This window comes from Lepidochelys kempii, chromosome 12, assembly GCF_965140285.1.
Source record: "Lepidochelys kempii isolate rLepKem1 chromosome 12, rLepKem1.hap1, whole genome shotgun sequence".
NCBI lineage: Eukaryota > Metazoa > Chordata > Testudines > Cheloniidae > Lepidochelys > Lepidochelys kempii.
In genome coordinates this window covers 948,520-972,392 of record NC_136391.1, presented here as the reverse complement: position 1 = coordinate 972,392, position 23,873 = coordinate 948,520, and the positions used below count along the sequence as shown (strand labels likewise).

The 23,873-nt window shown below is 48.1% G+C and overlaps 1 long non-coding RNA gene across 2 annotated transcripts; it reads left to right on the top strand.

Moving 5' to 3' along the window:
- The first annotated feature begins 929 nt into the window (after positions 1–929).
- Positions 930–20,877, top strand: LOC140896538 (uncharacterized). 2 transcript variants are annotated; one of them, XR_012154566.1, is made up of 4 exons: positions 930–1,144; positions 16,897–16,970; positions 18,706–18,869; positions 20,797–20,877. It is a non-coding gene; the product is annotated as an uncharacterized LOC140896538 (long non-coding RNA). The 2 variants fall into 2 exon arrangements; XR_012154567.1 differs by lacking the exons at positions 930–1,144; positions 16,897–16,970 and adding an exon at positions 18,223–18,286.
- Positions 20,878–23,873: the final 2,996 nt, after the last annotated feature.

Genomic DNA, 23,873 nt, shown 5'->3' with positions numbered 1-23,873 from the left:
GTGCCGCTGATTTGAAGGTATACATTGTCCCCAAATGTGAAATAGTTATGGGTGAGGACAAAGTTCAGCCACCAGGTTTGCCGTGACATTATCAGGGATAGTGTTCTTGACGGCTTGCAGTCCATCTTTGTGTGGAATGTTGGTGTAGAGGGCTTCTACATCCATAGTGGCCAGGATGGTGTCCTCAGGAAGATCACCGAGGGATTGTAGTTTCCTCAGGAAGTCAGTGGTGTCTCGAAGATAGCTGGGAGGGCTGGTAGCGAAGGGCCTGAGGAGGGAGTCTACATAGCCAGACAATCCTGCTGTCAGGGTGCCTGAGATGAAATTTATTTGTTGGTCTCTAGGGTTCCGCAAGTCCTCCTTTTCTTTTTGTGGATACAGACTAACACAGCTGCTACTCTGAAACCTGTCAGATGTTCTTGTCAACTGCTGGAAATGGCCCACCTTGATTATCACTAAAAAGGTCCCTCCCCCCCTTGCTGGTAATAGCTCACCTTACCTGATCACTCTGGTTAGAGTGTGTATGGTAACACCCATTGTTTCATGTTCTGCGTGTAAATCTCCCCTCTGTATTTTCCACTGAATGCATCCGATGAAGTGAGCTGTAACTCAGAAAAGCTTATGCTCAAATAAATTTGTTAGTGTCTAAGGTGCCACAAGTCCTCCTTTTCTTTATACCAATTGGAGAGGAGCAAAAGACGGTGGGGACACCACTCTTCGGATTATCCCTCCCTCCATCACAGGCCCCACACCCCACTGCCAGATGTGGGTTTCCCCCGGTCATCAGCCTCACTCTGCACCCAATATCCACCCGAAGTGCCCGGAATCTGGCCCTCCCCCCAGGCCAGGGGTGACTCTGAATTGTCCCCGGAGAAACTGAGCTCCCTCCGTGTTCATTCAGTTGCCTCCCCCCCCAGCCCAGCATTCGCACTCGCCTTCCTGTCCTCGGCTAGGAGCGAGACGCCTGGTCTGCGGAAACTCCTGGGCAGCGCGATTAGCCGCCGCCGCAGCCGCAGGGCACAGCGCATAGAAACCTCCGGGCTTCCGCTCATCGCGGAGCATCGCCGGTCTCGGTGGGGGAGTGCAGGGTCCTCCGGCTTTCACCCCTGAGCCTCCACCCGGAGAAATTCGTCAGCTGCCGCAGGTAACTCCCGGACGTACTGACCCTCTCTTCCAGCTTTTAGTGGTGGGGGTGTTGAAAGCTGCCACCTGAGACCTGTTCGTGTCTCGCCCCGCTCAGTGGGGTTGGGAGCACAGTCGTGTCTCCGGGAGTGGGGACCCGGACAGGGGTAAGGGCCGGGGGCCCAGGCTTGGGCCACAGCCGGGACCCCGGGCGCGGGACCGGGAGCGGAGCCCCTTGTGAAGGCTGGGGGTGGGCGCCAAACCTTCCCGCGGAAGGGGGCCTTCGAGTGTGTGCGTTCAGGGGCGCAGGTTCATTTCACCCCTTCTCCGCTGGCACCCACCGCCTATGAGCTCCTTTCCCTGCCAAGTTTTGATCTTCGCGACTCTGAGTTTAGTCTATTTCGGAACATTTTCCTTCAACCCGAGTCACTGTTTCAGCTAAAAGATTCTTAAGAGAGGAATTTTGTTCTGAAAGGACTTGACAATTGAACAAATCAACAAAGTACGAATTTCCCTCATGCTGAGTTATTTGTAAATTTCTGAAGTGGGGCTCAGCCACCTCTCCGGGTAGCATTAGTCCAGTTCTCAGTAATAATCATTAACTCGAATAACGTCCTCCTTATTCCAGCGCTTTGGGATTGGAATGGATTCTGTCATTCCAACATTGCTGGAAAGCTGACCTGCATGTATTATTTTACTAATGAAATACATTTATGCTGTTATTTTTTTAAGTAAAGGCATTTATTATTTCTTAATTTGGATGAAAGTTTGGAACATTGTTGAGGCTTAGGATTCCTAGCGCACTTTAGAGCTCTCTTTAGTAGCAACTGGTGAGCCAGATTTCTTAAACAATTTATTAGCAGAATGCAAATGTTTTATCAGATACTGGAGGGACAGGAACAATCTTAGACTGACAAGGACCTAGAAAGACAGAGAGGAAATAGACAGACAGGGGAAGAGACAGAAAGCAGGCAGAGACACAAGACAGTGTCATCCACAAATTGGATAAACAAATAATGCTAGATTGGGGATATCCTTTTAAAGCTGCTAACTATTTTATCTTATGTGAATTTTCCCAGCAAAGACCTTTCTACATCCTTTAAAAAGATGTTACATTTGATCTGAATGTAGAGGGGTTATTGGTTTGATAAAGGCTCCAGCTGATACCAGGGACCCATCATGCTATGTCTATCTATCAATTGCCAAACACACCCATCTTTCGCTTTATCCCTCTCTTTTTCACCATTCTTTTTCCTAATTTTTGGAAACAAGTTTGACAACTGATAGGCCCCTGTATTATTATTAATAAATCCCACATTTTTTCTGCAATATAATTAGAATTTTTTGAAGTTAAAGATTTGCTAAAGCAATCCATATCCCTTATCCACAATAAATAAAGCAGCCCAGATTGTTACTTTGTTCTGATCTAAAAGTGCCCCTGGTCTAGATAGACAGATAGATGCTGTCATATTTACAGGGTAGCCACAGTCCGGTCAACCTCCTTGCATCCCATCAGGTGTTTGATCTCTTGCCCTTACTTGTCTGGGTGTGGGAATCTCACAATTCTCCCACACTTAACCTGGGATCTGGGTACAACCCCGTCTGTGTCAAACCCTTCTTACTGAGCAGGTCCACCTGGCTGTCACAAGTGCATCCTCTTAAATCCAGCTACCATATTCAGCAGCAGAAACAAAACTTTGGAGAAAATTTAGGAACACACACATCCAGTCTCTTCTAATCTCACTGAGCTACTGGAACCCAATGGGTCCAGCTCACAGTCATGTAGGAAGCCATGGGGCCCATGCTAACTTCAGTCTAGCAGGTGCAGATAATGCTGGTAGTGAACATGTGGCATCATGGGCTCGCTGCCCCAGTACCAGCCTGCCAGGGATGTACTCCAGTGGCTGGCTAATGACAGGGGTCCACGCTGCTGCAACTTCTTTGTTGTTGTTACCCATGTTAGCTAGATTGAAGCTGGCATGTTATGCCTAACTGTGCCACAATCACACCTTTCTGGATCTGTAGCCATAACCTCAGCTTGCCCTGCATGTTGGTCTCCCATTTCTCAGGGAAGTTGGGTCTTTGGTCCCAATCATCCCGATGCAACTATGGTGCCAAGTCTTGCCTTTTCTTTAGGCCTTGTCTGTATGGGGAAATAGGGAGCAGATCAATGATTCTGGAATTCAGTAACATTTATTCTGTAACAGTATCCACCCAGAGAGCTGGCTTGTTCTGCCCTGTCCCATTTCCCAGGGTAGACAATGAGAATGGCAGTGGGTCAGCTGAACCATCTAGAACAGTGGTTCTCAACTAGGGTTACGTGTACCCCTGGGGGTACTCGGAAGTCTTCCAAGGGGTACAAAAACTCAACTAGATATTTGCCTAGTTTTACAACAGGCTGCGTAAAAAACACTAGTGAAGTCAGTACAAACTAAAATTTCATAGACAGTGATTTGTTTAGACTGCTCTGTGTACTATACACTGAAATATAAGTACAATATTTATATTCAAATTTATTTATTTTATAATTGTATGGTAAAAATGAGAAAGTAAGCCATTTTTTCAGAAATAGTGTGCTGTGACACTTTTGAATTTTTATGTCTGATTTTATAAGTTTTTAAGAGGTGAATCTTGAGGGGTACACAAGACAAATCAGACTCTTAAAATGGGTAAGGTAGTCTGGAACGATTGTGAGCCACACTTTTTGGCATCGTGTCCCCTTTTTAATTTTCAAGAAACCCTCACGCCCCCCACCTCTCCTTTACCATCATCCAACCCCCCTTTTAACAAATTCAATTTGTAATTTAAAATTAAAAATAAGCACAAATAGTTTTTCTTGGCACAAAAATTAAATAAAAATGAAATTTAAGATAAGAAATAGCATAAACAAAACAAATTTAATGTGAAGGATGATGCTGCATTTTCTTCATGAGTTGGGAAATCCTAGGTTTGAAAGATGAAAGTGTGCAACGCAAATTGTTTTTGACATCCAGTTGATTCCTTTGTTTTGTTTTTATTATGACTAAACTTGAAAAGCTTTTTTCACAGAGGTACATGGACGAAAACGAAAGAATAATATGTAGTGCTTCTTCTCCAACTTTTCGGGTAAATTGGGAAATATTTTATCCCAAATTGTTCCAGGCTTAAGTTTTCAAAATTATCTTTTGCACTTGAATCGTATTTCATTTTGAGTGCTTGTTCTTGCAATACTTCTGGCAATGAATCGACATCAACACTGAATGGATTATGTGCTAATTTATGAACAGGGTTGCCAGAAAAGTTGTCTGGAAAATAGCAGATGAATTCGTCAGCAAGGCAGTCCAGATGAAACACAACTTTGTTCTTTGCATTCTCTTTACAAAGTTCTTGGAAACCTTCATTTTCAGCGAGTGATGAAAATGTTGGAAAAGACAAAAAGTTAGGCATCTGGGCTTGTGTTCGATGTTTCCAAAGCTTGATTTTTTCCGCAAACACTTTGATGGCACCGTGGTGCACTATAATGTTTTCAGTGTTGTTTCCTTGCAACTTCAAATTGAGATTGTTCAAAGATTCAGAAATGTCCATGACGTATGCCAGTGAAAGTTGAAACGTGTGGTCTGTAAATGCATGCTATAACTCTTCTTTTTTCTGTTGCTTGAGGAAAATTTCCACTTCATCTTTCAGTTCGAATAATCTCGAAAGCATGTTCCCTTTGGAAAGCCATCATACCTCTGTGTGAAACAAAATAATTTTATGATCCACTCCCAAATCTGCACAAAGAGCTGCAAAAAGTCTCGTATTTAAAACACTGTTCTTCACAAAATTGACAACTTTGGCCAAATTCAACGAGTCATGTAAGTCATCTGGAAGGGTTTTAGCAGCCAATGCTTATCTGTGTATGACACAGTGAGTCATGGTTATGGCTGGATTTTTTTTCTTTCACCAAGGTCACAAATGCAGAGCAAGAGCCAAGCATCACTGGAGTACTGGCTGTGCATACACCAACCAGTTTTTCACATGAAAGGCCATTCTCTTAAAAAAAAAAAAAGTCAGAAAACGTTTTCATAACATCCGAAGCCTTTGATGTGGTCATCAATTCCTTCGAAAAAAGCAGTTATTCTTTCACAGTTCCATCGTTAATGAATCAAACGTAGACAAACAAATGACAGCATTGTACTACATCAGTGGTATCGTCGCACTGAATTGCGAAAAAAGGAGAAGCTTTCACTGCCTCCACAACTTGAAGTTTTAGATCTTTCGCCATGTCATCGATGCGATGTTTCGTGGAATTGTCAGAAAACGAAATTTCCGATATATTTTTCTTGCTTTCAGCACCAAGCACAATATCCGCTTCTTTCAATAAGCAAGGCTTCACAAGAGTTTCTCCTATTATGTGCGCTTTCTTAGCTTTAGCGATGAGCAATGACAGTTCATAAGATGCTTCTACCACTTTGGCCGACGCTTAATGAAAAGCTCCAGTAGTGTCCAGCTTCATGCATTTTAAATGTTGAAGTTTAGCAGCAAAAAGCTCTTTTGGTTTCTCTTTCAAAGCGTTGTGGCTCTTTGCCAAGTGTCACTCAAGACGACTAGGTCTCAAGGCATCATTGCTGAGAACTGCGTGGCATACTATGCATTGAGGATGATCGATCCCATTTTTTTCCATGATGGTGAAACCATACTTAATGTAGTCTTCATCATACTTCCTTTTCTTAATCGTGGCCATAATACATTATAAAAAAATCTATAAAAATAATTTTCCTGATTCATGAATAATAACGGATGCAAGTTAATTTGAGTTGTCGCAAACATTTATTTACTACTACTACTATTACGTAGGGACGCGTGCTGCCCTATATATACCCCACCACCAGTCCGGCAAGTAGCCGATCTTGCATTGTGAGTGGTGGAGATAACCACTCCCATGATAGAACACTCTCGAAGTCTCGAGAGTCTTGAATACTCTCGCAAGTGAGCTAGGAAGTTTTTAAAAGTTCCCTTGCTTTCTACATCGTTCTTCGGCTTCCTCACCGACTGATATGGCACTCCGACACGTCAAAAGGCAAAAAAAAAAAAAATATTCCATTTTGTGGTATGAAATTTGAAAACATTGCAGTTATATACTTTTATTTATAGTTGTAGTTTTATTATTGTACTTTATGTTATACCTTTATTCTTGTCTACTTATATTCATAATCAGAAACGAGAAGATTGTTAATACTTTATTGTAGTTAAATAATATAGACCTGTAATTGGACAATTTTATGAATACTTATTATGTATACATAATAATTATAATTTTGTCTGTTGGTCTATTATCTCCTTGACCCTTGACTACCCCCTCCCGGGACCCTACCTCCTATCCAACCCCCCTGCTCCTTGTCCCCTGACTGCCCTGACCCCAATCAACATCCCCGCCCCCTGACAGGCCCCCCGAGACTCCCGCACCTATCCAAACCCCCCTGTTCCCTGTCTCCTGACCGCCCCCCCAAAACCTCTGCTCCATCCAACCACTCCCTGTCCCCTGACTGCCCCCTGGACACTGTTCCTGGTTCGCTGTGCACGCACACACAGATCCTAAACCCCCCCGTGCACAGCGAAACACCACATGCACAAAAAATGAAATACTCTATTGGAGTCAGGCCGAAATATCATTTACGGGCGACTTTTGACACTGTTACCCTGCCATCTGTCAACACAGCCAGATTCTACTAGCTGGCAAGGGGAGAAAAGGGAAAGGAGGGCAATGAATCATACCCCTCCCTGCCAGCATTTCAAACGTGGAACGTTGATCATGTTGGGAAGGTCGGACCCACACATCTCCATTTTCCCTCATTTTTTTGCCCCAGATGCGTGGGCATGATTGGAGCTATGCACAAACTTCAGGTATCCTGATCTGACTGATCTCCTGTTTGCCCTTTTGTCGAGTCACGCTGCTAAGCCCATTGAAATAGTAGCCGTATAATAAAAGTATTAATTTTAAATAAACCAATCTGGTAAAAATCAATCCCAAAATGTCACTGTCTAGAGGTCTAAAGCGTAAAAGAACAGTGACTTCATTTAAATCTGGAAGACTGGATGAGACTACAGAAACGGTTACACCGAAGTCACATAGTGTAATGTTTATGGCACCTTAGAGACTAACCAATTTATTTGAGCATGAGCTTTCGTGAGCTACAGCTCACTTCATCGGATGCATACAATGGAAACTGCAGCAGACATTATATACACACAGAGATCATGAAACAATACCTCCTCCCACCCCACTGTCCTGCTGGTAATAGCTTATCTAAAGTGATCATCAAGTTGGGCCATTTCCAGCACAAATCCAGGTTTTCTCACCCTCCACCCCCCCACACACAAACTCACTCTCCTGCTGGTAATAGCCCATCTAAAGTGACAACTCTCTTCATAATGTGCATGATAATCAAGGTGGGCCATTTCCTGCACAAATCCAGGTTCTCTCACCCCCTCACCCTCCTCCAAAAACCCCACACACAAACTCACTATCCTGCTGGTAATAGCTCATCCAGTGACCACTCTCCCTACAATGTGCATGATAATCAAGGTTGGCCATGTCCAGCACAAATCCAGGCTTTCTTTGTGCTGGACATGGCCCACCTTGATTACCATGCACATTGTAGGGAGAGTGGTCACTTTGGATGAGCTATTACCAGCAGGAGAGTGAGTTTGTGTGTGTGGATTTTGGTGAGGGGGTGAGAGAACCTGGATTTGTGCAGGAAATGGCCCACCTTGATTATCATGCACATTGTGAAGAGAGTTGTCACTTTAGATGGGCTATTACCAACAGGAGAGTGAGTTTGTGGGGGTGGAGGGTGAGAAAACCTGGATTTGTGCTGGAAATGGCCTAACTTGATGATCACTTTAGATAAGCTATAACCAGCAGGACAGTGGGGTGGGAGGAGGTATAGTTTCATGATCTCTGTGTGTATATAATGTCTGCTGCAGTTTCCACGGTATGCATCCGATGAAGTGAGCTGTAGCTCACGAAAGCTCATGCTCAAATAAATTGGTTAGTCTCTAAGGTTCCACAAGTACTCCTTTTCTTTTTGCGAATACAGACTAACACGGCTGTTACTCTGAAAGTGTAATGCTTGTTAAACTTTGTGAAATATTCACATATCATGAGGACAACGGAGTGGTTTGTGTCTATTGTCGAGACGCCAGAGCTTCAGGAGAATTTTCAACAGGAAGAATGTGGAATGATGTATGGAAGTTGGATTTCTTAAAGCGAAATCTGTCAAATCCCTATGTTCAAAATACAAAGACTTTCTTGCTGAAGAGATTGTTATAGTCAGTCAGTACAACGATTTCAAGTTTGCAGTAGCCAAAAGAATCAAAAGCCAACTGGTTTTAAGTTTCCCGGATATGGTGATATTTGCTCACCCGAACGAAGAGTTTCAGGATCTTGCAAAGTTGATGGATATTGGAGGAACATTCCTAGCATCAAGTGCAGACTGTGAGCGTGGCTTTAGCTTAATGAACACTCTAAAAAACACTACAGAATCGTTTACAAGTAGATCATTTGAACATGCAGATGTATATTAAGAGTTACCAGCTGGATGGAGGACTGATAGATCTGGACAGAGTTTATATTGAATGTGCAAATGAAAAAGATCGCAGGGAAAAACAGTAAGGTTAGTTTAGCAGTCTTTGACATTTCAACCAATAAGAAAATTTAAAATGCATTTGTAATTACATATCTTATTCTTGGCTGATAATCATTTATTGATATTTTTTAGGAAAATTTTAAATTTAAAACACAAACTCTTGTTTTGCTTTTTTAACTTATGATGTCTCTATCTGAAAACCCATATAAATGGACATAATGGCATACTTATTAAATTCTTTATCATATGTTTATCAAAGTCTTTTCGGACATGTGTATAGAATGAAAGGTGAAAGTGGACACCAATGGGCAGAAGCCTATGGACTGATAATGATCATGATTAATATGTGCTTGATATATGCTCGTGATTGTCTATAAAAAAGATCATAAAGGGTAATGCTTAAAACTAACTTCTGCTTCATGAAGAATGGTTAAATTTCCTTTTTCTAAGTATTTAAAATGACATTTATAAAATAACATGGTGTAAAACTATTATTATTACAAATTGCAAATTAAAACTTTTTAAATGTATAAGCATTTTACTCGCTTGAGTGCATTTGCCTCATGGTGCACAAATTTGAACTCTGCTTCAAAAATTTGCACAGAAGAAATTTTTTGCACACACGACCTGTCAAAAATTAGAGGGAACGTTGTCCCCGGGACCTCCTGCCCCTTATCCAACCCCCACCCCCCCACCCCCCTTACCAGGCCACTCAGAGTGGCAGGACTGGCTTACTGGAAAGCCTGGGAGGTGGACGGGCACAAGCCGCGCTGCCCGCATGGTGGCATGGCTGCGAGGGGCATGGGGGCGGGGGGGACAGCAGAGGAGGAGCTGGGGGCTAGCCTCCCCAGCAGGGAGCTCAAGGGCCAGGCAGCCTCACGTTCCCCCTTGGAATTTCTTCTTGCCCCCCAGTTTAGGAACCAATGATCTAGAAGAATGCCTGTGATGGCTGTTCCATTGCTTGGCATCTGGAACAATTTAATCTAAATGGGTTAAATCACTCCTCTTATGACTGCATCTGTCTCTGAGAAAGGTGTTCAAACTGACCATTCCCTCCAGCAGGCTCAGCACCTGTCACAGAAACCATAGAATCATAGAATATCAGGGTTGGAAGGGACCCCAGAAGGTCATCTAGTCCAACCCCCTGCTCGAAGCAGGACCAATTCCCAGTTAAATCATCCCAGCCAGGGCTTTGTCAAGCCTGACCTTAAAAACCTCTAAGGAAGGAGATTCTACCACCTCCCTAGGTAACGCATTCCAGTGTTTCACCACCCTCTTAGTGAAAAAGTTTTTCCTAATATCCAATCTAAACCTCCCCCACTGCAACTTGAGACCATTACTCCTCGTTCTGTCATCTGCTACCATTGAGAACAGTCTAGAGCCATCCTCTTTGGAACCCCCTTTCAGGTAGTTGAAAGCAGCTATCAAATCCCCCCTCATTCTTCTCTTCTGCAGGCTAAACAATCCCAGCTCCCTCAGCCTCTCCTCATAACTCAGGTGTTCCAGTCCCCTAATCATTTTTGTTGCCCTTCGCTGGACTCTCTCCAATTTATCCACATCCTTCTTGAAGTGTGGGGCCCAAAACTGGACACAGTACTCCAGATGAGGCCTCACCAATGTCGAATAGAGGGGAACGATCACGTCCCTCGATCTGCTCGCTATGCCCCTACTTATACATCCCAAAATGCCATTGGCCTTCTTGGCAACAAGGGCACACTGCTGACTCATATCCAGCTTCTCGTCCACTGTCACCCCTAGGTCCTTTTCTGCAGAACTGCTGCCTAGCCATTCGGTCCCTAGTCTGTAGCTGTGCATTGGGTTCTTCCGTCCTAAGTGCAGGACCCTGCACTTATCCTTATTGAACCTCATCAGATTCCTTTTGGCCCAATCTTCCAATTGGTCTAGGTCCTTCTGTATCCTATCCCTCCCCTCCAGCGTATCTACCACTCCTCCCAGTTTAGTATCATCCGCAAATTTGCTGAGAGTGCAATCCACACCATCCTCCAGATCATTTATGAAGATATTGAATAAAACCGGCCCCAGGACCGACCCTTGGGGCACTCCACTTGATACCGGCTGCCAACTAGACATGGAGCCATTGATCACTACCCGTTGAGCCCGACAATTTAGCCAGCTTTCTACCCACCTTATAGTGCATTCATCCAGCCCATACTTCCTTAACTTGCTGACAAGAATACTATGGGAGACCGCGTCAAAAGCTTTGCTAAAGTCAAGAAACAATACATCCAGTGCTTTCCCTTCATCCACAGAACCAGTAATCTCATCATAAAAGGCGATTAGATTAGTCAGGCATGACCTTCCCTTGGTGAATCCATGCTGGCTGTTCCTGATCACTTTCCTCTCATGCAAGTGCTTCAGGATTGATTCTTTGAGGACCTGCTCCATGATTTTTCCAGGGACTGAGGTGAAGCTGACTGGCCTGTAGTTCCCAGGATCTTCCTTCTTCCCTTTTTTAAAGATTGGCACTACATTAGCCTTTTTCCAGTCATCCGGGACTTCCCCGGTTCGCCACGAGTTTTCAAAGATAATGGCCAGTGGCTCTGCAATCACAGCCGCCAATTCCTTCAGCACTCTCGGATGCAACTCGTCCGGCCCCATGGACTTGTGCATGTCCAGCTTTTCTAAATAGTCCCTAACCGCCTCTATCTCCACAGAGGGCTGGCCATCTCTTCCCCATTTTGTGATGCCCAGCGCAGCAGTCTGGGAGCTGACCTTGTTAGTGAAAACAGAGGCAAAAAAAGCATTGAGTACATTAGCTTTTTCCACATCCTCTGTCACTAGGTTGCCTCCCTCATTCAGTAAGGGGCCCACACATTCCTTGGCTTTCTTCTTGTTGCCAACATACCTGAAGAAACCCTTCTTGTTACTCTTGACATCTCTGGCTAGCTGCAGCTCCAGGTGCGATTTGGCCCTCCTGATAACATTCCTACATGCCCGAGCAATATTTTTATACTCTTCCCTGGTCATATGTCCAACCTTCCACTTCTTGTAAGCTTCTTTTTTATGTTTAAGATCCGCTAGGATTTCACCATTAAGCCAAGCTGGTCGCCTGCCATATTTACTATTCTTTCGACTCATCGGGATGGTTTGTCCCTGTAACCTCAACAGGGATTCCTTGAAATACAGCCAGCTCTCCTGGACTCCTTTCCCCTTCAAGTTAGTCCCCCAGGGGATCCTGGCCATCCGTTCCCTGAAGGAGTCGAAGTCTGCTTTCCTGAAGTCCAGGGTCCGTATCCTGCTGCTTACCTTTCTTCCCTGCGTCAGGATCCTGAACTCAACCAACTCATGGTCACTGCCTCCCAGATTCCCATCCACTTTTGCTTCCCCCACTAATTCTACCCGGTTTGTGAGCAGCAGGTCAAGAAAAGCACCCCCCCAGTTGGCTCCTCTAGCACTTGCGCCAGGAAATTGTCCCCTACGCTTTCCAAAAACTTCCTGGATTGTCTATGCACCGCTGTATTGCTCTCCCAGCAGATATCAGGAAAATTAAAGTCACCCATGAGAATCAGGGCATGCGATCTAGTAGCTTCCGTGAGCTGCCGGAAGAAAGCCTCATCCACCTCATCCCCCTGGTCCGGTGGTCTATAGCAGACTCCCACCACTACATCACTCTTGTTGCACACACTTCTAAACTTAATCCAGAGACACTCAGGTTTTTCTGCAGTTTCGTACCGGAGCTCTGAGCAGTCATACTGCTCCCTTACATACAGTGCTACTCCCCCACCTTTTCTGCCCTGCCTGTCCTTCCTGAACAGTTTATAACCATCCATGACAGTACTCCAGTCATATGAGTTATCCCACCAAGTCTCTGTTGTTCCAATCACGTCATAGTTCCTTGACATTACCAGGACCTCCAGTTCTCCCTGCTTGTTTCCAAGGCTTTGTGCATTTTTATATAAGCACTTGAGATAACCTGTTGATCGCCCCTAATTGCCAGTATGAGGCAGGAGCCCTCCCCTCACAGACATTCCTGCCTGTGCTTCCTCCCGGTATCCCGCTTTCCCACTTACCTCAGGGCTTTGGTCTCCTTCCCCCGGTGAACCTAGTTTAAAGCCCTCCTCACTAGGTTAGCCAGCCTGCTGGCAAAGATGCTCTTCCCTCTCTTCGTAAGATGGAGCCCGTCTCTGCCCAGCACTCCTCCTTCATGGAACACCATCCCATGGTCAAAGAAACCAAAGCCTTCTCTCCGACACCACCTGCGTAGCCATTCGTTGACTTCCACGATTCGACGCTCCCTACCTAGGCCTTTTCCTTCCACGGGGAGGATGGACGAGAACACCACTTGCGCCTCCAACTCCTTTATTCTTCTTCCTAGAGCCACATAGTCCGCAGTGATCCGCTCAAGGTCATTCTTGGCAGTATCATTGGTGCCCACGTGGAGAAGCAGGAAGGGGTAGTGATCCGAGGGCTTGATGAGTCTCGGCAGTCTCTCCGTCACATCGCGAATCTTAGCCCCTGGCAAGCAGCAGACTTCTCGGTTTTCCCGGTCAGGGCGGCAGATAGATGACTCAGTCCCCCGGAGGAGAGAGTCCCCGACCACCACCACCCGCCTTCTCCTCTTGGGGGTGGTGGTCGTGGAACCCCCAACCTCAGGACAGCGCATCTCATGCCTTCCAACCAGCGGAGTCCCCTTCTTCTTTCTCGCCCCAGACATATCATCTGGTCCACTCTCCGCAACGATACCTGTGGAGAGAACATGAAAGCGGTTAGTTACCTGTGTCTGTGTTACTGGAACCCGGACATTCCGCTTACCTCTTCTGGAGGTCACATGTTGCCAAGCTTCTTCACTGGCCTCTTGGCTCCTCTGTGCAACCTGCTCTATATCTGTAGAGCTTTGTGCCCCTAGAAGCCTATCCTGAGTTTCGTCCAGGAAATCCTCAGTTTCCCGTATGCAACGCAGGGTTGTTATCTGTTGCTCCAGACCTTCAATCTTCTCTTCCAATATGGAGACCAGCTTGCACTTTGTACAGACAAAGTCGCTTCTGTCCTGTGGAAGAAAGACAAACATGGCACATCCAGTGCAGGTCACAACAGCTGAACCCCCCCCCTTCCATATCACCTTCCTACTATGAGCTTCCTCAGAGCAGTTTGCAAGACGTAAGCCTCACTGGGCTCCCTCCAGGCGAACTCCCAGGCAAACTCCTGCTGTGTGCTGCTCTGCTGTCCCCGCTGCTCAGCTGGTTCTCCGCCGCTCAGCTGGTTCGCGAAGCTCTGGCTATTTTTAAACAGCCAGGCTTCCCTGTCGCAAACAAACAGACACCCTACTGCCCGCCCCCTGCAGGCTAGCAGCCAATCAGACACTCACTCAGGCTCTCACACTGCCCCCCCAGCAAACACACGCTCGGATACTTCCTCAGCAAGCAAACAAACACAGACTCGGATACTTACCAGTCCCAGGCAAACTCCTGCTGTGTGCTGCTCTGCTGTCCCCGCTGCTCAGCTGGTTCTCCGCCGCTCAACATAAACCATGTTTTGGGGTACAGATCAACACTCTCACCATGGAGCACCTTCCCAGCCATCACAGATTGAAGATATGTATTGAGTGTCAGACAGATAGATACAAATTGGGGATGCACAGAGAAATAGATACATATTGCAGATGTGTGGGTGGATATGTATTGGGATGGACGGCGAGAAGTTTATTGGGGATAGAGGGATAGATGCACGTTGGGGATGGCTATGGGATTTGGGTAGATGTATGTGTATTGGATGGATAGATGTTTATGAGGGTGGATAGATAGACATGTATTTGTAGTTAATGTATGTTTTTGCAAAAAGAAAAGGAGTACTTATGGCACCTTAGAGACTAACCAATTTATTTGAGCATAAGCTTTCGTGAGCTACAGCTCACTTCATTGGATGCATACTGTGGAAAGTGTAGAAGATCTTTTTATATACACACACAGCATGAAAAAGTACCTCCTCCCACCCCACTCTCCTGCTGGTAATAGCTTATCTAAAGTGACCACTCTCCTTACAACGTGTATGATAATCAAGGTGGGCCATTTCCAGCACAAATCCAGGGTTTAACAAGAATGTCTAAGGGAGGGCGGGGTAGGAAAAAACAAGGGGAAATAGGTTACCTTGCATAATGACTTAGCCACTCCCAGTCTCTATTCAAGCCTAAGTTAAGTGTATCAAATTTGCAAATGAATTCCAATTCAACAATTTCTCGCTGGAGTCTGGATTTGAAGTTTTTTTGTTGTAATATCACAACTTTCATGTCTGTAATCGCGTGACCAGAGAGATTGAAGTGTTCTCCGACTGGTTTATGAATGTTATAATTCTTGACATCTAATTTGTGTCCATTTATTCTTTTACGTAGAGACTGTCCAGTTTGACCAATGTACGTGGCAGAGGGACATTGCTGGCACATGATGGCATATATCACATTGGTGGATGTGCAGGTGAACGAGCCTCTGATAGTGTGGCTGATGTTATTAAGCCCTGTGATGGTGTCCCCTGAATAGATATGTGGGCACAGTTGGCAACGGGATTTGTTGCAAGGATAGGTTCCTGGGTTAGTGGTTCTGTTGTGTGGTATGTGGTTCCTGGTGAGTATTTGCTTCAGGTTGGGGGGCTGTCTGTAGGCAAGGAAGTGGGTTTGTGTGTGTGGGGGGTGGGGGGGTGAGAACCTGGATTTGTGCTGGAAATGGCCCAACTTGATTATCATACACATTGTAAGGAGAGTGATCACTTTAGATAAGCTATTGCTAGCAGGAGAGTGGGGTGGGAGGAGGTACTTTTTCATGCTTTGTGTGTATATAAAAAGATCTTCTACACTTTCCACAGTATGGATCTGATGAAGTGAGCTGTAGCTCAAATAAATTGGTTAGTCTCTAAGGTGCCACAAGTACTCCTTTTCTTTTTGCGACTACAGACTAACATGGCTGTTACTCTGAAATCTGTATGTTTTTGGGCACCTCATTGCTGAGCAAAAAAAAACAAAAAAAAAACGCCCAGCAGTTTGGCAAACTGCCCTGCTTGTCCACCCCTAGAACTGACCCCGTAGATGTGTATTGGATGGATAGCTGTATATTGGGGTGGGTGGATGGTGTGGCAAGGCACCTCCTTCGCCTTGCTGGACCAAGCACTTCCCCCTCTGGTGATGGGTAAATCAGCCCCACCCTACTCCGAGGAGTGTTCATCCTCCCATTATCTGTGCTCCTTTGGCCCTACTGGGTGATCCTACACAAACAAAAGGGCAATAGTCCCATAAACATGAAAACAAAGGGATGATACCTTCCCCTGCCTCCTCACTGAGGCTGGGTGTTGCCCTGTAGCCTGCCCCAGGATGTCAGTCCTTCCCCTAGAAGGCACTCAGGCTTGTCTGCTTCCCCTATGGGGAGGAGTGTAGCCTCCCATTCTGGAGAAGCTTACTTCCCTGCTGCCACTAGCCTGGTAACAGCTTGTCTCTCTCTCCCTTCCAGTTTTAAAAGTTCTCAGGCAGCCCTTTACTGGATCCAGGTGTTCCTAATTGACCTGAGGTAACCCCTTCTCAGCTTATAGGGAAGAGGGCCTTTAACATTCTAGGGCTAACATGCCTGCCTTCCCACACCCTCTTGCAGCTGTCCAGCTGACTTTGTCACAATGACTGGATAGATAGATATGGACTGGATGGATAGATACGTTTTGGATGTATAGTGGCTGTATATTAGAGAGGGTGAATAGGTAGATCGTATTTCATAGAATCATAGAATATCAGGGTTGGAAGGGACCTCAGGAGGTCATCTAGTCCAACCTCCTGCTCAAAGCAGGACCAATCCCCAATTTTTGCCCCAGATCCCAAGTGGCCCCCTCAAGGATTGAAAATTCTTTATTATTTTATTATTATTATTAATTCTTTACTCTTTATAAAGAGTATTTTAAATTCTCTTTATTAAAACTCCTAATTATTCACTATTATGGATTGGATTGTCAAATTGTCACCATCCTCTTTGAAGTGTGCACCCCAAAGCCAGATACAGGACTCATTGTTAGTCTGACTAAGGTCATATCCCAAGGGATCCCACCACTCTGCTCCTTCTTAATCGCTCTCACATGATATCGCACTAGGAGTCACTGGTCTGCTGGTTCTCATTGGGGCTCCTGAGTCCTTAGGGCCCAGAAATTGTCCCCAGCCCATATGTCTTATCTATATTCTCAGTACCTAGCTGGATGGCCTGGCGTCTGGTCCTCTTTCTAACCATCTCCAACCAATCCACCATTTGCACATGACAGGTGAGTTGCTTTCTCTGGGTCCCTGACTGGGCCAGCAGAGTCAGCCACTCAAAATTGCATGAGATTGGCTTCAAACCAAGATTTTTAAAAGTAATCCATGTTGGCTTCTTTCTTTGCTTTCTGCTTTGTGACCCTTCAGGGGGGCCTGGGGGTTGTCTCCAGCCTTTGTGGGGAGGGAGCAGGGATCACATCTCCAGCTTTCTTGAGGGGCAGGGGTCTGGTTCCAGCCTCCTTGGGGAGTTAGGATGGGCATATATCACATCAACAACTTTCGGTGGGATGGGGGGGGAGTTTGAGTCCCCAGCTTTCGTGGGAGGTGGGGGTCATGTCCCCAGCCTTCTCTCTACAAACACAAAGATTAGAAAGTGCCTTTTTCCTCCATGGAGGCTGAGATTCCCCCCCACCCCACCCCCGTCTGAGGAGCTGAGGCTTTAAGGGAGTCAGCATAGCTGGTGAGTCTGGAGATCAAACCTCAGAGCTGCCATGTCATCTGGCTGAGCCAGGTGGCCCTCCATGGCACTGCCCAGGGTGCGGGGGGTGGGTGGGTGGCAAGGGAAGGACTGATGCAAAGCTCTGCCTAGTTACTGGGTAGTGGCACTAACATCATTTCTGTTATTTCTCTCTCCCATCCTCAGTTTGTCCAATTCCCTCTGTCTGCCTCCTATAGGCCTCCCCCTCAATCCTCTGCCCTGTCCCTCTCTGTTCCTCACACCCCAATCCCAGACCCATAACCCTCTGTTCCATACTCGGATTGCTTGTCCCATTCCTCTCATTCCAGCCCGACACAAAACTGCCCCATCCCCGCTTGCCCTGATTCCTGCCTCATCCCTCCTCCATCCCATACTCCCATCCCGATCCCCTGCCCTGTTCCCCTTTTCTTGCTCTATACCCTCCTGCCTCCTGCACTTTACCTCTCCATCCCATATTCAAACCTACACCTTTCTCTGCCCTGGTCCCATCCCCCCACTGGCCCTATGCCACTACCACTACCTGGTCTGTCACTCTTCCCCCCAGGGCAGGTGGCCCGAGTCTGTGAGGCCCTGCAGGAGAGTGGGGAGTTCGAGCGTCTGGCACGGTTCCTCTGGGCCCTGCCGCCTACCCTTGCCCACAGGTGCCACCAGGTCCCTCCATGGGTGCGGGCCTGCCCTGAGCTGGGGCCGCTGGGCCCCCACACCGCAGCCCTGCTGGCACCCTATTGCAGCCAGGCCTCACCCCGTGGGGCCCCAGGGACCTTGGGGGGCCTGGACCAGTACCCATCATGCAGGAGACTATCCTTCTCCAACAGCAACATCCAGCACAGGGCCAGCAGCTTCAAGGTGAGCAGGGCATCGGGTGGTGGGGCAGGAGAGGAAGAGGGTCATGAGCAGCAGATTGACAGCTCCTTGGTGAGAGAATAGAGTGTAGGGTACAATCCCCCACCCCCAGGGAATAGACTGTGGGCGATGATTAAATAGACTGCTGGGGACAGCTCTGCCCCCCCTCCCCAAGAGGAATGCTCTGTAGGGCAATCCCACCTCCTCCTCAGGTGGGACAGACTGGAGGGGATGATTCTGTCTCCCACAACCACCACCCAGTGAATAGACTGCAGTGGATTATGCTGCCCACCAGGATGGTGAATGCTCTATATGGGCCTGTGCATGGCTGGGAAGGCTCATCAGGATAGGGTATAAGGGTCTCCCTGCTGACCCCATCCCTGTGTTGATACCCATCCCACTGCCCTTCTCTCTGTCCCCAGGAGAAGACACGGAACCTGCTGCGGGAATGGTACCTGCAGGACCCCTACCCCAACCCCTCCTGCAAGCGCCATCTGGCCCATGCCACTGGCCTTACCCCCACCCAGGTGGGGAACTGGTTCAAGAACCGCCGACAGCGGGACCGTGCTGCCTCGGCCAAGAACAGGTGAGGGGCCTGAACATCCCCAGGATCCAAGATGGTGCCTGCCCCAGGCTGCAGCATACAGGCCAAGTGGGACTGGATAGGATAGGAGACATACATGAAATATTCAAGGGGTCCTGTGCTGCCTGGAGTGGGGCGGGGGCAATAAGGGGTCCTGTGCTGCAGAGAGTGGGGCGGGGTGCTTAGTAGAAGGCCCCTTGCTGCTGGGAGCGGGTGGGTCAGTAGTGTGAGCTGTGCTTCAAGGATCATGGTGGAGGCTCAGTATGGGGTGTTGTTGTTCAGGGATTGGGATAGGGTGTCAGTAGGGGGCACCAGGGTTCAGGGAGAGGGTCAGGGCCTGAATAGGGGGCGCAATGCTGTATGGAGTCGGGTGGCAGGGGTGCAGTAGAACAGGGGTTATCAACCTTTTTCTTTCTGAGGCCCCCCTCAACATGCTATAAAAACTCCAGGGTCCAGAGGGGGAGGGGAATCAGGGCTCCAGACCAAGAGTGGGCCGCTGGACATAGGCGTAGTTTGATTTCTATTGGGGGAGGGCAGGGGCTGGTGGGGCTTGGGCCAGCTCCGCACAGTGGGGTCCAGGAAGGCAGCGCCACCTCCACCCTCTGACTCACCACGTCAGGCCACCTAGCCTGTCTGGGTTGTGTGTGGTGTGGGTTCAGCTCCAAAAGTTTGAAAACTGTTCAGAGTACAGGGAGGGGGGGGCTCAGGGCTGTGGGTGGGGGGTGTAGCTCAGGGTGCAAGGAGGGGGGAGCTAGGGGCTGTGTGCATGCAGGGGGTAACTCAGGGTGCAGGGAGGGGGTAGCTAGGGGCTGTGTGCCAGGAGGGCTCCCCTGCGGTCACTGCTCCCCAAGGGCTCTGCTGGCCACAGCGCAGGGTCCCCCTGCCTGGGCAGCTCTTACCAGATGTGTGAGCTGAGGAGCCGCTGCAACCCCAGGCACCAGCAGCAGCAGACAGGGGAATGCCTGCTCTATGAAACTAGGCTGCCTGCTCTATGAAACTAGCCAGAGCAGCAGCTGCCCGCATTGCCCAGACTCTGGCTTCCTGCTTCCAACCTGGCCAGGGGGTGGGGGCCTCAGGGGCAGGGAGAGGAGGAAGTGGGGTGGGGAGCTGCCCCAGGGACTGTCCTGCTCTGGCACTGCAGTTGGTGGGGGGGACCAGGGCTTGGAGTTTCAGCACCGTGGTGGGGGGTGCTGGGGCTCAGGGTTTCAGCCCCATGACGTAGAGTGCCAGGGCTTGGGATCTGGGTTTCAGCCACAGGGTCCCGTCCCGTCCCCCCCACGAAAGGGCGCATGGACCCCTGGTTGAGAACCGCTGCAGAAGGGGATGTAGTGCTGCAGGGAGCTGGATGGAGGTTCAGTAGGGGGCACAGTTCTGCTGGAAGTAGCTTTCAGGGCTGAAAGCCAAACTGAATCTCCCAGTAATGTGGTTTTATTATTTCCTCCAAATACAAGTGGGGCTTCAGGGTGCGCCTGCTCAGGTTCAGTCCCTGGGATCCCAGTGCAGCCCCCTTGCTTATTGGAGAAAATGTTGCCACCCTATTTCCCATGTCGTGAGGGCTGGTCCAGGAGCACCTCATGTCTGACACATGGGATCAGGACACTTGGGTTCTATTCCTTCCTCTTCCAGAGACCTTATGCAATTCCCTACTTCTCTCAGTGCCTGTTTGTTGTCTGTGCAGTGCCCAGAACAATGGGGAACCCAGTCTAGGTTGGAGGTCTATGCAGCATCCAGCACAATGGGTCCCTGATCTTGGATAGGGTCTGGACAATATCTGGCACCAAAGAGGCCCTGATCTTGGACAGGGTCTCTTTGCATGACCATAGCATGGTACTAATAACTTGCAGAGAGGGTTTACACTGGGAGAGGGATTACTATAATTGAATGGGGCTTTTAATTCTCTAGTTGCATTATTAATTGCCCCCACACCCAGACTCCAGAAAGATTCATCATCCCAGCCTCCCAAGGCTGAGAGTCAAGACACTGTGGGCCTGAGTGACACCCCATCTCTGCAAGAGCACAGCAGTGCCCTCAGCAGGAAGAAGTATCCCACCTCAACCATCAGTGACAGCAAGAGCAGTCTATGAACAGCAGAGACCTGCACCTGGCCAGGGGTGGGTAGGAGTCATGGATTTCCCCATCCCCACCATCCCCCTTGGATGACATGGAAGGATGTGACCTGCAGGGGGATCCAGCCAGAAGCCACAGGACAAGGATTACTTGTGTAAGCAAAGGCTGAATGAACTCTCCTCTGACATCTAGCAATGAGCCAAGATGAAAAGATTTCAGGAACAGACTGTATTTTCATAAACTCACCTACTCTTTCTAGGTGCACAGCATGATGGAGCTGCTTTGCCAAAGTGATCAGTTTTTGCTAGTCTTGGGTTACAAATCACTTTATTGAATGCAGGGGTAATGAAATGTTGTTATCCCTATTATATGAGTAAAGGGCAGCAGAACTGTACTTAGCCTGCCCTGATTGAGGGGCTTACCCTAAACTGAATCTCACTTGCTATGCAGGGGGCAGGGATGCCAATACCTAGGGCAGAAGAAAGAGAGTAAAAGTGAGTGTTCATGTCTGGGGGTATGGGGTCTTACTAGGGAGTCCTAGGTATTATTTGCTACTGTTCTCTGTAGTGTTTAAAAATAGAGCTGATTAGAGTTTTTGTGTGGGTTCAGTGATCACTAGAGCTGAAATCACTGATAACTAGGTGCTGAGTGTTAGATCTGGGGTATGGTAGTAATGGACTGAAAGAAATTGCAAAGTCTGTGGTAGACGTGAGGTTCCTTCCACCTCTTAAAATCACAGAGCTGTTTTAAGTAGTAGCACCTCAGAATGTGATATCACAGCAGAGAAATGGCAGTAGCAGTGGCCCAGTGAACAGTCCTGGCCCAGTGAACACTAGCAACTATGAGACAGTTGCAATGGTGAGCACAGAAGCAGTGCTCAACGCTTTTGGGGTGAACTCATGTGAACACACCTCTGAACTATGGGTCTTTACTGATTGAGGACAGTAACTGTGAGGAGGGTGCACTGGGGAGAGTGGTGTGTTTTTACACTGCAAGATGAGAAACTGAGGCAAAGAGTACTGCCCCGTGTACTCTGAGATGGGTGTTTGCTCATGGTCATATACTTTTGAATTGTGGTGTTTTCCAAAATTAATGCTGGGTTCCTTTTCCCGTTTTACTAAAAATGTTCTTTGTTGTACACAGACTCAATGCTTGTGAGTCTACCTCTTAGAGATGCCCAGGGGTGATATTTAATTTTCCCAAATTACTGGGTGGAGGTTGAAGCTATTTCTGTTTTGTACTATTAAGAGGCATCCCTAGATATTGAACCTGGCCCTTGTTGCTGCTGACTCCACCTGACAGAAGGGTTAAACCTGAGTGAGAAAGATACGATTTTTACCCCCTTCTGAGGGGGTGGGTGAGGGTAGGGCAGCAGTGCTGAGCTGCAGAGCAGGCCTCTCTCCATTGCTTTCTCCCAGCATGCACTGGGGCCCCTCAGGGAGTCTGCACGGTCCTGTCCAGTATGCATTGGGGCTCAGCAGGCGGTGCAGCTGGGGCTCACCAGGGCCTGATTCAGGAATCTAACCTGCTATCCCCACACTCTGAATAGCTGGTGCTACAGGAAACTAAATCAATGGGGAAGAAAAATATATGTTATGAGAGACCTGGACTTGTGTATGGCTTTAGCATAACCATGTATGCTCAGCCACCATAAGCTGGAAACAAAAACCATAGAGTCAGGACAATTTGGCCTTGTATTGCAGCGTAGGTACACCCTGTCACAGGGTGTCAGGTCACGAATGGTTAAACAGAAGGGATGTACTGCCGCCGGCTAGATTCCATAATGGTGACTGACTACCAAGCAGGTTAGTACTGTCTAGTATTTAGACTCCCTTAGACTTCCCTCACTCTCAGGCAGTGTGGCCTGATGGCCTAAGTCAATAGGTAGCCCTTCCTTACAGGGCTCTGTGGGCCAGTGGCTGGAGTCAATAAAGTGGCCCTTCCTTAACGGGCTGCATGGCCCAAGGGCCAGAGTCAACAAAGCTGCCCACCTCCATGGGGATGTGTGGCCTATTGGCCCATCAGGGAAGCAGGACACCACCTAGGAGCGTGGGGTATCTGCGGTAGAGGAACTGGGATCCTTCCTGCTCCTCAGAGTCCCAAAGCAGGGCCCTGGCAGGTCTCAGACCCGGAACAAAAAGCAAAGCTACAAAAGTTGGTCCAAGACTTTCCCTCCATTTTATCTTTCCATCTAGTGCAGATGAACATTACCAGTCATCATAGACACCATTCCCAGGCAGAAGGTCTGCACCCAGCATTGCCCACTTCCCAGAAAAAGGTGGGAAGTGGTCCAGAAAGAACTTGAGGCAATGCTGGCCCTGGGGGATAATGGAAGAGTCCCAGCGTGAATGATGAAGCCCAATAGTCCTGATCCCAAAGTCTGAAGGGACGGTGAGGTTCTGCATAGACTTTAGGGCCCTGGCAATGGGGATCCTCCTGAAACATGCTGACCGGTTCCCTGGTTCTACAACTGGAGCAATGTTTCAGTCCCCTGGGCTACCTCCTACTTTGTCTTCTGCTGCAGTGGTCCACAATTCCCCTAGGTCTCTGGGGTCCTCAGCCAATGCAGCTCCTTATGGCTCATTACCCTCTCTGGGTTCTGCTGTCAGCCAGGGATCTGTCTGGGGCTCGGTGTGTGGCCCGGGCTGTTTACACCCAGTGTTGAGATGCAGCCTCCTCTGCAGTGAGGCACAGAGGCTGTTTATACAAGGATTGTTCACCTGAAGCAGAGATGAGTCCATTGCTGGGGTAAGGCACTGGGGCTGTTTGTATATGGATCCTTCACATACACCTTTAGGCCCTGGCCCCCAGCTGTGTGTGGGGTTGACCTATTCCCTGAGGGGGTGAACCCTGATCCCCAGCACTGCCCACCCCACCCCTTCACCACCACCACCAAGGCAACAGCACAGTGGGAACTGACGGGGCAGCTCTTGCTTTGGC